This window comes from Lathyrus oleraceus, chromosome 7 (assembly GCF_024323335.1).
Source record: "Lathyrus oleraceus cultivar Zhongwan6 chromosome 7, CAAS_Psat_ZW6_1.0, whole genome shotgun sequence".
NCBI classification, from domain to species: domain Eukaryota; kingdom Viridiplantae; phylum Streptophyta; class Magnoliopsida; order Fabales; family Fabaceae; genus Lathyrus; species Lathyrus oleraceus.
The window spans coordinates 518,438,004-518,452,664 of NC_066585.1; positions in this window are offsets into that span (position 1 = coordinate 518,438,004).

The following is a 14,661-nucleotide window of genomic DNA, read 5'->3' on the forward strand; positions in this document are numbered from 1 at the left end:
AACATCAAAGTTGAAGTAAACACGTTGAATTTGATTTTTCAACTTGGAAATCTTTCATCTAATAAAAATTGAGCAACTTATGGCCTTGGAAAGTTGACCTCCAAATTAGGGTTTAGACAAAATGACCTATAATCTTTCAAAATAAAAAATGACTTTCCAAACAAAACTAGATCTAGACCTCAACATGAAAGTTGTTTGGAATGTCATTTGAGTAAATTTTCGCTTGGAATAATTTTCATATGATGAAAATTGTAGGAGATAGGGTCTAGGGGACCCTAGTTTTGATCAGATGAATTCCTCTGGTCAACCATCATCAACCATCTTGCAAACTTGCAATTCTCTTTATTTTTTGGACTCATGGGAGATCATATATGCATAAGATCATGAAATTTTAAATGTCCCTTGGAATATTTGATCTATTGGTGAAGAAGTTACACAAGATACCCAGATGAACTAGGGTTTCCAAGGCAAACCAATTCCAAACTCTTGAAGAATTCTTGATAAAAATAACATGTAGAGATCATGGGGACTCATATATGATTCCTAGAGCGTTTGTGGATCATTCTTGGTTGAGCTCTTAGCAATGAGGGTCTTAAACCCTAGATATGAACTTGATAGATCAAAGGTGATCAAGTGCCCTACCTACAAAAGAGTTAGGAAAATGCAAAGACATATTTTTGGTATTTTGGTTAGGAAATGATAAAATACAAAGTATGATGAAATCACATGGTGCTTGGTGATCTCTAGCAATACAAACCCAATGATTGAGGGATAAGGAGGATGCCAAGGTATGATCCCAATGCCAATGCATATGATGAGATAGCATGAGGGATCTTAGGGTCAAAAATTGGGGTCTTACAACATGGATTTCCACTTAATGATAACATCTTCAATCCAAGATTTAGAAGTGTGGTTCAGTTTTAACAAGAGATTTATTATGAATATTTTACTTCATAAGTTGGAATAATGATTATATCAAGTAAAGATTTTATATGAATTGTTCAAAATTCAAAATTATGTCACGAGGACACATGTGGGGCCTGATGTTTCAGCATGTGTGCAATATTTGATCCTTGTCAGCAGGCCAATGCTATAGCTATTTGGAGCGTGATTTTATGATTGTACCTTAATTTGATTTATTGTTTTTGGTTGCTATATTTTAGAAATATAGTTATGTAGATTTGTTTGGTTAAGTTGGAAGTGATCAAACCAAATTTAAATAGAGATTTAAATTTGAATTCAAAAATAAATTATATCTTTTATTGGAGACTTTTGTGGAACAAATTAAAACAGAATCTCCTATAATTCTAGACGAGATCAATGTTGCTCATGCCCATTGGAAAAAGCCTAGAAGAATCATTTCTATTTCAGAAGACTCAAACCTCTCTTGAGAAGGTGTGCATGTATTAAAGACTCTTTGTGTTATGGTTTCAAATTTTTAGTCTTTGTTTGATTTATAGTAGCATATGAATTCATATCTTAAGGAATGGAGTTTGGTTTATTTATTTGAGTTGTAGATTAACGTTCTCTAAGTTGTTTATTAAAGTGCACCACTTGGTATTAGTGATTAAAAGAAAGTGATAGGGGTTCTCATGTTTAGGGGGAGACTTAAATAGAAAGTCACTGAGATTAGGAAGAGGCGTTTAACATCATAATGTTGATGTTCCTATAAGACTAATTATGCTAATTCAATATGTGTATTTACTTTCCTGGGTATAGTGTAGGTGCTTAATTGGCTGCATTATATGGTAAAACACTAGCTGGTTACTAATGTCTTGACTGATGTCATGACATGGTATGTATGTGTGACTACATTGTAGGTTAGAATATCTAACTGTACTCTGATGTCTTGACTGATGTCATGACACACTTGAGTAGTTACTGCAGGATTAGCTAACACAGGATTTATTGAATGTCAAACTGGATGTTGTGACATTCATACCTGTCAGCAGATACTAAGGAATAGAACAGCTGGTGTTCTGTTAGAACTTAGTATTTATTTCCAGTCTGGTTATCAAGAAAAGACCAGACCTGGCATAAGGCCTACTGACTGAATGTCAAACTGCATGTTATGACATTCATCATTGACAGCAGCTACTGAACATTAGACAGAGTGGTGTTCTGCTATACTTCAGCATGTTACTTAGTCTGTTCTTCAAGAGAATAACAGAACTAACTTAAGGCCAAATGTGTAAATGTTAAATTGGACACTTTGACATTTATTAATGTAAGCTGTTACTGTAGTATGGTCATTTTGATCATGTACAGGACAGCAAAATTGTACAGTCTGTTTTCTGGAAAAACAGACTCAGCATATGGACCTTGATGTCAAGCTGAATGTCGTGACATTCATTCCTGACAGCATATGCTATATTGTAGGTTGTTCAGTTTTCTATTTCAGCTTTTTCTCAGGCAATTCTTCAGGGATTCAACAGTTGAGAGAAAATCCAGGAAATCAACAACCAAGCTACATTTAATGAACCTAACAAATAGCCTATTTGTTAGTAACCTAAATGTTGAATTTATGGGAACTCGCGTGACCTTAAATGCAGGAGAATACAGGTGCAAAAGCCCAGGTACTACAATATAAAAGGAAGGCGTTCCTTCATTCAGTTTCGGAGATTTTGAGGCGTGAAGATTTTGTGTGTCCATCATACTTCACTGCTGTATTTTTGTGAGTCTTGTATTAGACGTATCTTGTAAGCCAAGCCATTATCAAGTAGATGATTGTTGTGGCATAGGGTGTTCATTGAGTTGTAAGTGTTGTGTCGCTCAAAGCTTTTAAGCGTGAGTGCTGTGTATCTTGATTAAAGCTGTGAAGCACAATCAAGAGTTGTTTGAAGTGTGACTTCAAATTGTCTTTAATATTGATTAAAGGTAGTAATCACTGAGGTGATTGAGGGGGAGTGAGTAGGAACTCTGATCTTAGTCTAAGATTGAAATTGCATTGGGTAGGGATTAAGTGATAAGTTGTAAACGGGTGAGTTTAGCTTTGAATTAATACTACTAATAGTGGATTTCCTCCCTGGCTTGGTAGCCCCCAGATGTAGGTCATGTTGGACTGAACTGGGTAAACAATTACTTGTGTTATTTACTGCACTTACGATTAAGTTCTGCATAATTCCTGTCTGTGCAGAATTGGATGTCATAACAACCCGTGTGACATCTAAAGTCTGATAACTAGAATTTCAATTGGCATCAGAGCAGGCACCCTGCCTGTGAATTTCTGGGTGAGATCTAGGGAAGTTACTTTCTACTACCATGGACAAGGATATAGGACACTCAAATAGACCACCCATGTTGGATGGCTCTAATTATGATGACTGGAAGCCTCGTATGATAGCCTTCTTAAGGTCTCTAGATAGCAAAGTCTGGAGAGCTGTCAACAAAGGATGGGAACATCCAACGAAGATAGGTGAGGATGGAGTCAGTGTGCAGATTCCTGAAGAAGAATGGGACAAGGAGCAAGAGGCACTAGCTCTTGGAAATTCCAAGGCCTTGAATGCATTGTTCAATGGAATCAGTAAGAACATCTTCAGGCTGGTGCACCACTGTGAACTAGCTAAGGAAGTTTGGGATACCCTCAAGGTAACTCATGAAGGTACTTCCAAGGTGAAGATGTCCAAACTTCAGATGTTGACCACCAAGTTTGAAAACCTGAGGATGAAAGAGGATGAGACTATTCATGACTTTCACATGAATATTCTTGAAATTGCAAACACCTCTGGTGGACTAGGTGAGAAAATGGCTGAAGAGAAACTTGTAAGAAAGATTCTCAGGTCCTTGCCTAAAAGGTTTGCTATGAAGGTTACAGCCATAGAGGAGGCACAGGACATCTGCAATATGAAGGTAGATGAGCTCATTGGTTCTCTCCAAACCTTTGAAATGGGCTTGTGTGAGAATACTGAAAAGAAGAACAAAAGCGTAGCTTTTGTATCTAATGCTGAAGAAGAGTCAGAAGTAGGATATACTGAAGGTGATGACAGTATATCAGAAGCCTTGGCCATGCTTGGGAGGCAGTTCAACAAGTTCGTGAAGAAGATTGATCAAAGAGGGAGACCTAATGTCAAGAACATCCCGTCTGACATCAGGAAAAGATCAACTTCTGATGAAAAGTTCAACCAAGGCAAGGGAATCCAGTGTCATGGTTGTGAAGGGTATGGACACGTCAGAGCTGAATGTCCTACTTATCTCAAGATGCAAAAGAAGGGGCTAACTATCACATGGTCTGAAGGAGATTCTGAAAGTGAATCTGAAGGAGAATCTGCCAAACATGTCACTGCACTAACCAGTGTTTGTGCCTCTGATGATGACTCAAGTGCAGATGAACTGACCTTTGATGAACTTGCTGCAGCCTATAAGAAGCTGTGTACCACCAGTGCAGAAGTGCGTGCACAAGGAGAAAAGCAGAAGAAACTCATCAAGGAATTGGAAGATGAGAGACAGAAGCAACTGTCTGTCATAGAGGGTCTAAATGGTGAGATAGCCCTGCTGACCTCCAAGCTGAATCAGATGACTAAATCCATCAGAATGATGAATAAGGGAATTGACATCTTGGAAGAGATTCTAAAGGTGGGACAGCAGTCTGGAACCAAATCTGGCCTAGGATTTGGGGAAAGATCCTCAGCTGAACACAAACGCCCAAAGGCTAAAGTTCAGAAGTTCAAGCGGAAGTCAAAGCCAATGTCTCAACATCGAGGAACTAGGATGAATGATCATCAGAAGAGGAAATACCAGGAGTGGAGGTGTCACCACTGTGGTAGGCTTGGTCATATAAAAGCCTTCTGCTACTGGATTCATGGTTTCCCTAACCAAGCCTCGCATGTCAGGCCTAAGCATAAACCATATAAGCGCTATGTTCCCATCAAGAAGCAACAATGGTATGCTAGGATAGCACACACTGCTCTAAGGGCTTCTACCAGAGAAGACTGGTACTTTGACAGTGGATGCTCAAGACATATGACTGGTATGGAAAATCTACTGGTGGATATTCAACCTCACACTACCAGCTATGTGACCTTTGGTGATGGTGCCAAAGGAAAAATAAAAGGTGTGGGTAAGCTGGACTGCTCTGGAGTTCCAAAACTGAATAATGTGCTGTTAGTAAGAGGACTAACTACAAACCTCATCAGCATAAGTCAGCTGTGTGATCAAGGGTTTCATGTTCAGTTTACTAAGGAGCTATGCATTGTGACTAATGGTGACAATCAGGAAGTTATGAGAGGAACCAGGTCCAAAGATAACTGTTATCTGTGGGAACCTAAAGTCTCTAACTTTTCAACAATATGCTCCTCAACCAAGGAAGAACAGGAGGTGAAGCTGTGGCATAGACGTCTTGGACATCTCCACTTACGGGGAATGAAGAAGATTATATCCAAGGAAGCAGTCAGAGGAATTCCAAAGCTTCTTATTGATGAAGGAAGAGTCTGTGGAGAATGCCAGGTGGGCAAGCAAACCAAGATGTCACATCCGAAGCTGGGACATCCGACAACCTCCAGAGTTCTGGAACTCCTGCACATGGATTTAATGGGACCCATGCAGGTTGAAAGCCTTGGTGGGAAGAAATATGCTTACGTGGTGGTTGATGACCATTCCAGATACACGTGGATAAGCTTCATCAGAGAGAAGTCAGATACATTTGATGTCTTCAAAGACCTGTGCATAAGACTTCAAATGGAAAAGGACAGTTGTGTGGTCCGGATTAGAAGTGATCATGGTACGGAGTTCAAGAATTCCAAGTTTGATGAGTTTTGCTCTTCCGAAGGAATAAGTCATGAGTTCTCCTCCCCTATAACCCCTCAGCAGAATGGAATAGTTGAAAGAAAAAATAGAACTATTCAAGAATCTGCCGGGGCAATGATTCATGCAAAGAAGCTCCCCATGCACTTTTGGACTGAAGCAATGAATACCGCGTGTTATGTTCACAACAGAGTCACCTTGAGAAAAGGAACCTCCTCCACTCTGTATGAAATATGGAAAGGCAGAAAACCCATTGTGAAGTACTTTCATATCTTTGGAAGTAAATGCTACATTCTCACAGATCGTGAACAGAGAAGGAAGCTAGATCCCAAAAGTGATGAGGGTATATTTCTGGGATACTCCACTAACAGCAGAGCCTACAGAGTGTTCAACTACAGGACCAATGTCCTGATGGAATCCATAAATGTTATTGTGGACGATAAAGAGGAAGGAACCGATGTCATGGAGGATGTTGAAACATTCCTTAACAGTTCAACTGACATTCCAGTCAAGTCTGAAGAAGTAGAGGAACCTCCTCCTGAATGTGAAGCAGATGCAACCACCAAAGTGCCATCTATCAGAATTCAGAAAGACCACCCTAAGGATCTTATCATAAGGGATCCCAACAGTGGTGTGACTACCAGGTCACGGGGAATAAGCTCAAATTCCTGCTTTGTATCCAAGGTTGAACCAAAGAATGTGAAAGAAGCCCTGACTGACGAATACTGGATCATTGCCATGCAAGAGGAACTTGAGCAGTTCAAAAGGAATGAAGTATGGGAGCTAGTTCCAAGACCTGAAGGGACCAACATCATTGGTACCAAGTGGATCTACAAAAACAAATCTGATGAGAAAGGAGTAATTACTAGGAATAAAGCAAGACTAGTAGCTCAAGGATACACTCAAGTTGAAGGGGTAGATTTTGATGAGACATTTGCTCCTGTGGCTAGGCTTGAGTCCATCAGATTGCTGTTAGGGGTAGCATGCATCCTGAAGTTTAGACTATTCCAAATGGATGTGAAGAGTGCATTCTTGAATGGCTACTTGAATGAAGAAGTCTTTGTGGAACAACCTAAAGGGTTCTGTGATCCTAACCAACCTAAGCATGTATACAAGTTGAGGAAAGCCTTGTATGGGTTGAAACAAGCACCTAGAGCATGGTATGAAAGGTTGACCGAATTTCTGACCTTAAATGGATACAGAAAAGGTGGAATAGATAAAACCTTATTTGTGAAGGATGAAGACGGCAAAATCATGATTGCTCAAATCTATGTGGATGATATAGTCTTTGGTGGAATGTCAGAACAAATGGTTCAACAATTTGTTCACCAGATGCAATCCGAGTTTGAAATGAGTCTAGTTGGAGAACTGACCTATTTCCTTGGAATGCAAGTAAACCAAATGGAGGACTCTATGTTTCTCTCCCAAAGCAAGTATGCCAAGAACATAGTTAAGAAGTTTGGTATGGATAATGCTAGGCACAAGAGGACTCCTGCGCCTACTCATCTGAAGTTAACCAAAGATGAAGGAGGGCCTGGTGTTGATCAATGCTTGTATAGAAGCATGATAGGCAGCCTACTGTACCTAACTGCAAGTAGACCTGACATTTCTTATGCAGTTGGAGTATGTGCTAGATACCAAGCAGAGCCTAAGGTGAGCCACTTGAATCAAGTCAAAAGGATTCTCAAGTACATCAATGGGACTTGTGACTATGGGATGCTGTATTCACATGGGTCTGAGCCTGTCCTATCTGGGTACTGTGATGCTGACTGGGCTGGGAGTGCTGATGACAGAAAAAGCACATCAGGTGGATGTTTCTTCTTAGGAGACAATCTCATATCTTGGTTCAGCAAGAAGCAGAATTGTGTTTCTCTGTCCACTGCAGAGGCTGAATACATAGCTGCTGGAAGCAGTTGTTCCCAACTGGTTTGGATGAAACAGATGCTCACTGAGTACAATGTCACTCAAAACGTCATGACATTGTTCTGTGATAATCTCAGTGCCATCAATATCTCCAAGAATCCCATCCAACACAGCAGGACCAAACATATTGACATTAGGCACCACTTTATCAGAGATTTAGTGGAAGACAAGGTGATCACTTTGGAACATGTAGCCACGGACCTTCAACTGGCTGACATATTTACAAAGGCTCTGGATGCTACTCAGTTTGAAAACTTAAGGAGCAAACTGGGAATATGTCTCTCTGAGACCTTATAGCAACCACTGATGTTTGGGATGTATTGTTTAATATCTCTGCCTATTAAACAATTGGTACTATGCTCTGATTGGTCAACAGATCATAGCTATGCTACTTGCAACAAGTGTGGTTACAAGAGGGTAAGGAGACACCCTACCGTGAGAAGGCCAATGTACCTGTAGGAGTTCAAGGATGTTGTTCATGCAGGAGTGGTTCTGGATGTCAGAAACAAAATCATGGCATCTGATATGGTGGTACCTACTGTAAAGCAAAAGTGGGTGATTACTTGATCAAAGCTGTGAAGCAAGACCAAGTGGATGCTAACTTGGTTGAAACTGTGAAGTAAAACCAAGTCTGTAACTCTGTCATTGTTCTCTGGTTATGTTGTTGGCTTTGGCAACATTTTCGACAAAAAGGGCGAGTAATAACCACCCCTGACAAACAGAGTGGGTCTCTACAACAGACTCTCATGACAGATTCCCTCCCCTGCAGCTGATGTGTGTTGAAGTTTTGTATTTAACTTCTGCTCCTCTGTATGTGTGCTGCTTTGTGAAGTTTTTATTTAACTTCCATGTGTGTGAGTGTGCTGCCACTCTGAGTGTATTAGCTAGGCTTATTTCCTGCTAGGTGTGTGATTCCGCTGCTATGAACTCTGTTATGGGGATCAAAGTGTTTTAGCCAAAAATTTGCCAAAGGGGGAGTTTGTAGGTGCTTAATTGGCTGCATTATATGGTAAAACACTAGCTGGTTACTAATGTCTTGACTGATGTCATGACATGGTATGTATGTGTGACTACATTGTAGGTTAGAATATCTAACTGTACTCTAATGTCTTGACTGATGTCATGACACACTTGAGTAGTTATTGCAGGATTAGCTAACACAGGATTTATTGAATGTCAAACTGGATGCTGTGGCATTCATACCTGTCAGCAGATACTAAGGAATAGAACAGCTGGTGTTCTGTTAGAACTTAGTATTTATTTCCAGTCTGGTTATCAAGGAAAGACCAGACCTGGCATAAGGCCTACTGACTGAATGTCAAACTGGATGTTATGACATTCATCATTGACAGCAGCTACTGAACATTAGACAGAGTGGTGTTCTGCTATACTTCAGCATGTTACTTAGTCTGTTCTTCAAGAGAATAACAGAACTAACTTAAGGCCAAATGTGTAAATGTTAAATTGGACACTTTGACATTTATTAATGTAAGCTGTTACTGTAGTATGGTCATTTTGATCATGTACAGGACAACAAAATTGTACAGTCTGTTTTCTGGAAAAACAGACTCAGCATATGGACCTTGATGTCAAGCTGAATGTCGTGACATTCATTCCTGACAGCATATGCTATATTGTAGGTTGTTCAGTTTTCTGTTTCAGCTTTTTCTCAGGCTATTCTTCAGGGATTCAACAGCTGAGAGAAAATCCAGGAAATCATTAAACTAAGCTACATTTAATGAACCTAACAAATAGCCTATTTGTTAGTAACCTAAATGTTGAATTTATGGGAACTCGCGTGACCTTAAATTCAGGAGAATACAGGTGCAAAAGCCCAGGTACTGCAATATAAAAGGAAGGCGTTCCTTCATTCAGTTTCGGGGATTTTGAGGCGTGAAGATTTTGTGTGTCCATCATACTTCACTGCTGTATTTTTGTGAGTCTTGTATTAGACGTATCTTGTAAGCCAAGCCATTATCAAGTAGATGATTGTTGTGGCATAGGGTGTTCATTGAGTTGTAAGTGTTGTGTCGCTCAAAGCTTTTAAGCGTGAGTGCTGTGTATCTTGATTAAAGCTGTGAAGCACAATCAAGAGTTGTTTGAAGTGTGACTTCAAATTGTCTTTAATATTGATTAAAGGTAGTAATCACTGAGGTGATTGAGGGGGAGTGAGTAGGAACTCTGATCTTAGTGTAAGATTGAAATTGCATTGGGTAGGGATTAAGTGATAAGTTGTAAACGGGTGAGTTTAGCTTTGAATTAATACTACTAATAGTGGATTTCCTCCCTGACTTGGTAGCCCCCAGATGTAGGTCATGTTGGACTGAACTGGGTAAACAATTACTTGTGTTATTTACTGCACTTATGATTAAGTTCTGCATAATTCCTGTCTGTGCAGAATTGGATGTCATAACAACCCGTGTGACATCTAAAGTCTGATAACTAGAATTTCATATAGTGCCCCCGAACGTATGTGGTCTCACCGAACTAGGTTAACCATTCTATTATGTTATTTATTTGCTTTCCACATTTATCATTTTACTTGCAAGATGGTTATTTTAGTATATAATGTCCCAAACATCGTGTATGTCATTTGTTGCCATAATCTATCATCTTCCATAAACTAGTTGTACATGTTGTCCTAGGCACCTTGTCCAACATATGTCCCTTCTTGAACAAAATTTCAATTCGTATCATAGTAGGAGCTATGTTCTGTTTGGGTGTGTTCTAGGGTTCTTATTATGTTCAAGATGAATAATTTCAAATAAGAATGAAAAGTTCATCGTCCAAATATTCTTTATGATATTAAGAATCCTCCAAAGAATAGAGCCAAAGGAAATTATGAAGATTGTGAAGATTAAGTAGACTATGATTCTAAAGGAAATCTTAGGCTTTATAATATCTATAGTAAAGTCATTAGAAAACTAGACAAGAGATTTGGGAATAATGCCACAACCAATGTTAAGAACATTTAGCATAAAGAAAAATATGATGAAATACAAAATACCAACTATTCTTATAGGTGCAAAGGATCAAATGTCTTAAATGCAAAGAAGAATCTACAATGTCTCCCCAGTGAAGAATCTACAATGTCACTAATGTTGAGGAAGGTGAATCTAATCAAGCAAACAATGTTCTAACATTCAAAGACATGAAAGATGTTATACATACCAGTGAGCCATAAAATTCAAAGCAAATGTGTATTACTCCTATTCAGAAAATAGATTTAAGAATTTCAGACAATAAGTCTTAACATCCTATCAAACATGTTTACTAAAAAACATAATGTAGAATGTCTCAACATCCTGTCAAACATGTGTACCAAAAAATAGAATGTAGAATGCCAGGTAACATGTCTTAATCTCTAGTCAAACATGATTACTAGTGCATTAATTTTTTCTCTTCCATTCCCTTATAATGTTTTAAGTTGTATAATATATAACCATATCACCAACATAAGTATATCAAGTTGAATGAGAAATATGAAAGGCAATATCAATAAGTTTGGCATGTCAAGCCTAGTATTATTGTTCATATTGCTTATTCCTTCCACAAGGTAGTTTCTTGTGGAGATTTTCATTTTAACAGTAGCTGTAATAGATACTTGATAGAAGAAAGAAACTATATTACATTTTGTGATAGAAATAAGATAAAGATATTTGTAAAGATGAAGATGATTGTTTCCACTGTAGAGACGAATATTGAAGATCGTGTTCCAAATATCATGGATGACATGTTAGAAATAGAAACTTAGCTATGGCACATAAAGCTTGGGAGTACAAGGAACTTTGGTGCAGATAAATGTTTTATATGTATGTTTTAAGTTGGGAAGAAAACCAAGATGTCATACAAGATATTTCGACATCTTACTCATACTTCTGAATCACCACTTATGGACTTGTTGATACTCGTGCAAGGAGTTGTCAATGAAGGGATAACTGATGGTCAGGATGGAGTTCGTCCCAACCTTGAACAACCAACAAAGATTTATAAGAAGAATCTAATAAGATTAGGGATTATGGCATAAATCTTCCCATTGGGGCCCCCTCTCATATTTTGGAATTTTCACTATTCAAAAACATGATATTGTGTTTGGTGAAGTTGATATTGGTGTTCCTCTTAGTATGTTGAATCTTAATTTATAACATGTATGTTCCAGATATTTCTCTCCATAATATTCAACATTTTGAAAAGTCTGATCTTGATGCTGATGGAAATGTGCTTCATGTCCAAGTCATGTACGGGCCTATAAGAAATGATCACCTCATTCAAAAGTCTTTTGCTGAGGAGACCCAAGAAACCAATCTGAGAAATCAAGATTTAGATAAAGACGTGACAACATCCTGTCTAACATGTTTACAAAGTTACAAATTCATAAGGAAAATGGTGATGTGACCCTTGAGAATAAATTTGTGACTGATGATGATCATGTCCATGAATAAGTTGAGGTTGATACTATTATAACCCATGGTGGTGTTATTAATGATGTTTAAATGAATTCCCATAAATATGAAGATTTTGATCTCATTGGTTTTAATGTGAAGCAAGTTGTTGCTGACAAAATAGGAAATATCATGTTGTCTGTTGAAGAAGATGGAAATATTTATGATGCTGAAACTTTTGCTCCTATTGCCCATATTGGAGCCATCAGATTGATAAAAAGTATATCATGTATTATAAATTTTAAATTTTATCATATGGATGTGAAAAGTTCCTTCCTCAGTAGGTACTTAAATGTGGAAGTCAATCAGGATGTTAGTAATTATGCCAGTAACAAGGATGGTGTCATTCAGAAGGATGATTATAAGGAAGTTGATGATAACATTCCTTTTCCCAACATAACAAAGAGAATAATTGAGAAAATAACCAAGTCCCAATACAAGGCTACTCAAGAAAAAGAATAATGTGGTGAATAATTATGTCAGTACTGATGAAGGTTTTATCCCTAAGTACAATAAATTTCATGATGGGTTTACTCCTGTCAATGAAGGTATTAATATAGATTATGGTCTTAGTAAAAGGTTTGATAAGAAGTCAAAGAAAATAGTTGATTGAAAAAGGATTCTCATATATGTTTCTATTCCTCCCTTAGATAACATGTCTTTCCATTTTAAAGGAAGTGAACTGAAGTGGAAGTATTTGTGTCACAAGAGGATAACCCTTGAAAGGAAGTTGTCAAAAGAAGCATTGACATTTGAAGAGGTTGTTCAGCTGATGAAGGATGTCATTGTGAAGAACAATGAAAATATTATGATATTTCACATTTATGTTGATGACATGTTAGACAAGATGGTGGAGCATTTTGTACAACAAATGCAGTCTGAAATTGAGTTGAGCATGGTAATGAATGTGGCAAGAAACAAAAGAAAGGGGGGTTTGAATTGAGTTTCTAAAAATAAAATCTTTTTAAAACTAACACAATCAAATAGTAACACGAACAAGAAAAATAAAACAATTATTTTTATACTGGTTCGCCGTTAACCAAGCTACATAGTCCATTCTCCAAGGTGATTTTGCCTTTTCAACAAGGACTTAATCCACTATAACCAAAAATGATTACAAACACATAAAGACAACCCGCCTTTGTCTTCTTTAGTCTATCTGGCTAAAATCCTAGTCACTCAAGGAATGCACTCAAACAAATTAGATTTACAAGAATGTGTTTACAAGATTGCTTCTAAGAAAGCAGAATAACACAAGTTTAATATAATGAATTTATCACACAATAACGAACAAAAGCTCTATGTGTGTTTCTATTATCTATACACAAATAGTATCTAGTTCATCAAAAAGCATTGTCTGTATATGTGAAATAATAACTTAAATTAGCAACTTATCCAATCTTCCAAGTCTTCTTTATATAGGCAATGAAAAGATCCGTTGGAGGGTAGAATTGGAATATAAAAAATGCAATTGTCTCCTTGTACAAGTTTTTGCATAACAGGAGGCAAAATGGTACAATAGTATTGTCCTTAGCCTACAAAATCAGCATAGTGGAGGGATGAGCAAGTTACCCTTGTTAATTTTGAAGTGAATAGAAAGCTTTTTCAAACAAGTGAATATGAGATAAATGCTAAAGAAGATGTCCAGAACATTGTGTCCATCATAAGGATAAAGGGTGGTGGAAAGAGGATTCTTGTGAATGTTGTTGATGCTCCCCTAGATAATGTGTCATTCCATTCTGAAACAAGTGTTCAGAAGTGGAAATATGTTTTTCTAAGAAGGTTTTCTTGTGAAAAATAGCTAGATATATATTCTCTTGATTGTAAGGATATTATATATCTTATAAAAGTTGTTGGGCTAATGAAGACTGTAACTGGTATTGGTCTTTGCTATGAAAATATGGTCAAGGAGTTATTGTGAACATTACTGTTGAGTGTTATTTTGAAGGCAATGAGGAGTGTAGAATGGTGTATGATAGAGGAAAATGTGTGAAGCTTTCACCTTCAATTATTAATTACTAGGGTGGAAGCAAGGTTCTCTTTATTTACGAGATTATGACCAAGGAAAACGAAGGCGAGGAAGAAGAAGAAACTTCAAATGAGGATGCAAAATAACTCTTTGTCGAAGCACTTAAGTATAATTAATTTATGGAGCATCATAGTGATGCTCAATTATTGAAGACAATGTTGAATGTTAGTGCTTGTTATCCTAGGTTGATGAAGGAGATTTAGGTTAATAATGATGGTATTCCTTATATGTTGTCGAGCTTCAATTATAAGCTATTTGATGTCTAAGACATCATGTCCAACATATGTGTACCAGTTAATGAATATGATCTGGTTTTTGATGGAAATTTGTTGGAGCTTTTTCACCTTAACTTGTTGTTGCTGCTACTGCCATTTTGGTGTTCCTTGTTGTATATGCTCTAGTGGCCCGATTATATGGCACATGTTCCTAATTTGAAGTCTTTTGGGGTGAATATGTGAGCGGTCTGGTTGGTTTTTGTTCTTGTCAAGTTTTAATTACGGATATTGAAGCTTGTTGTTTTGTTAGTGG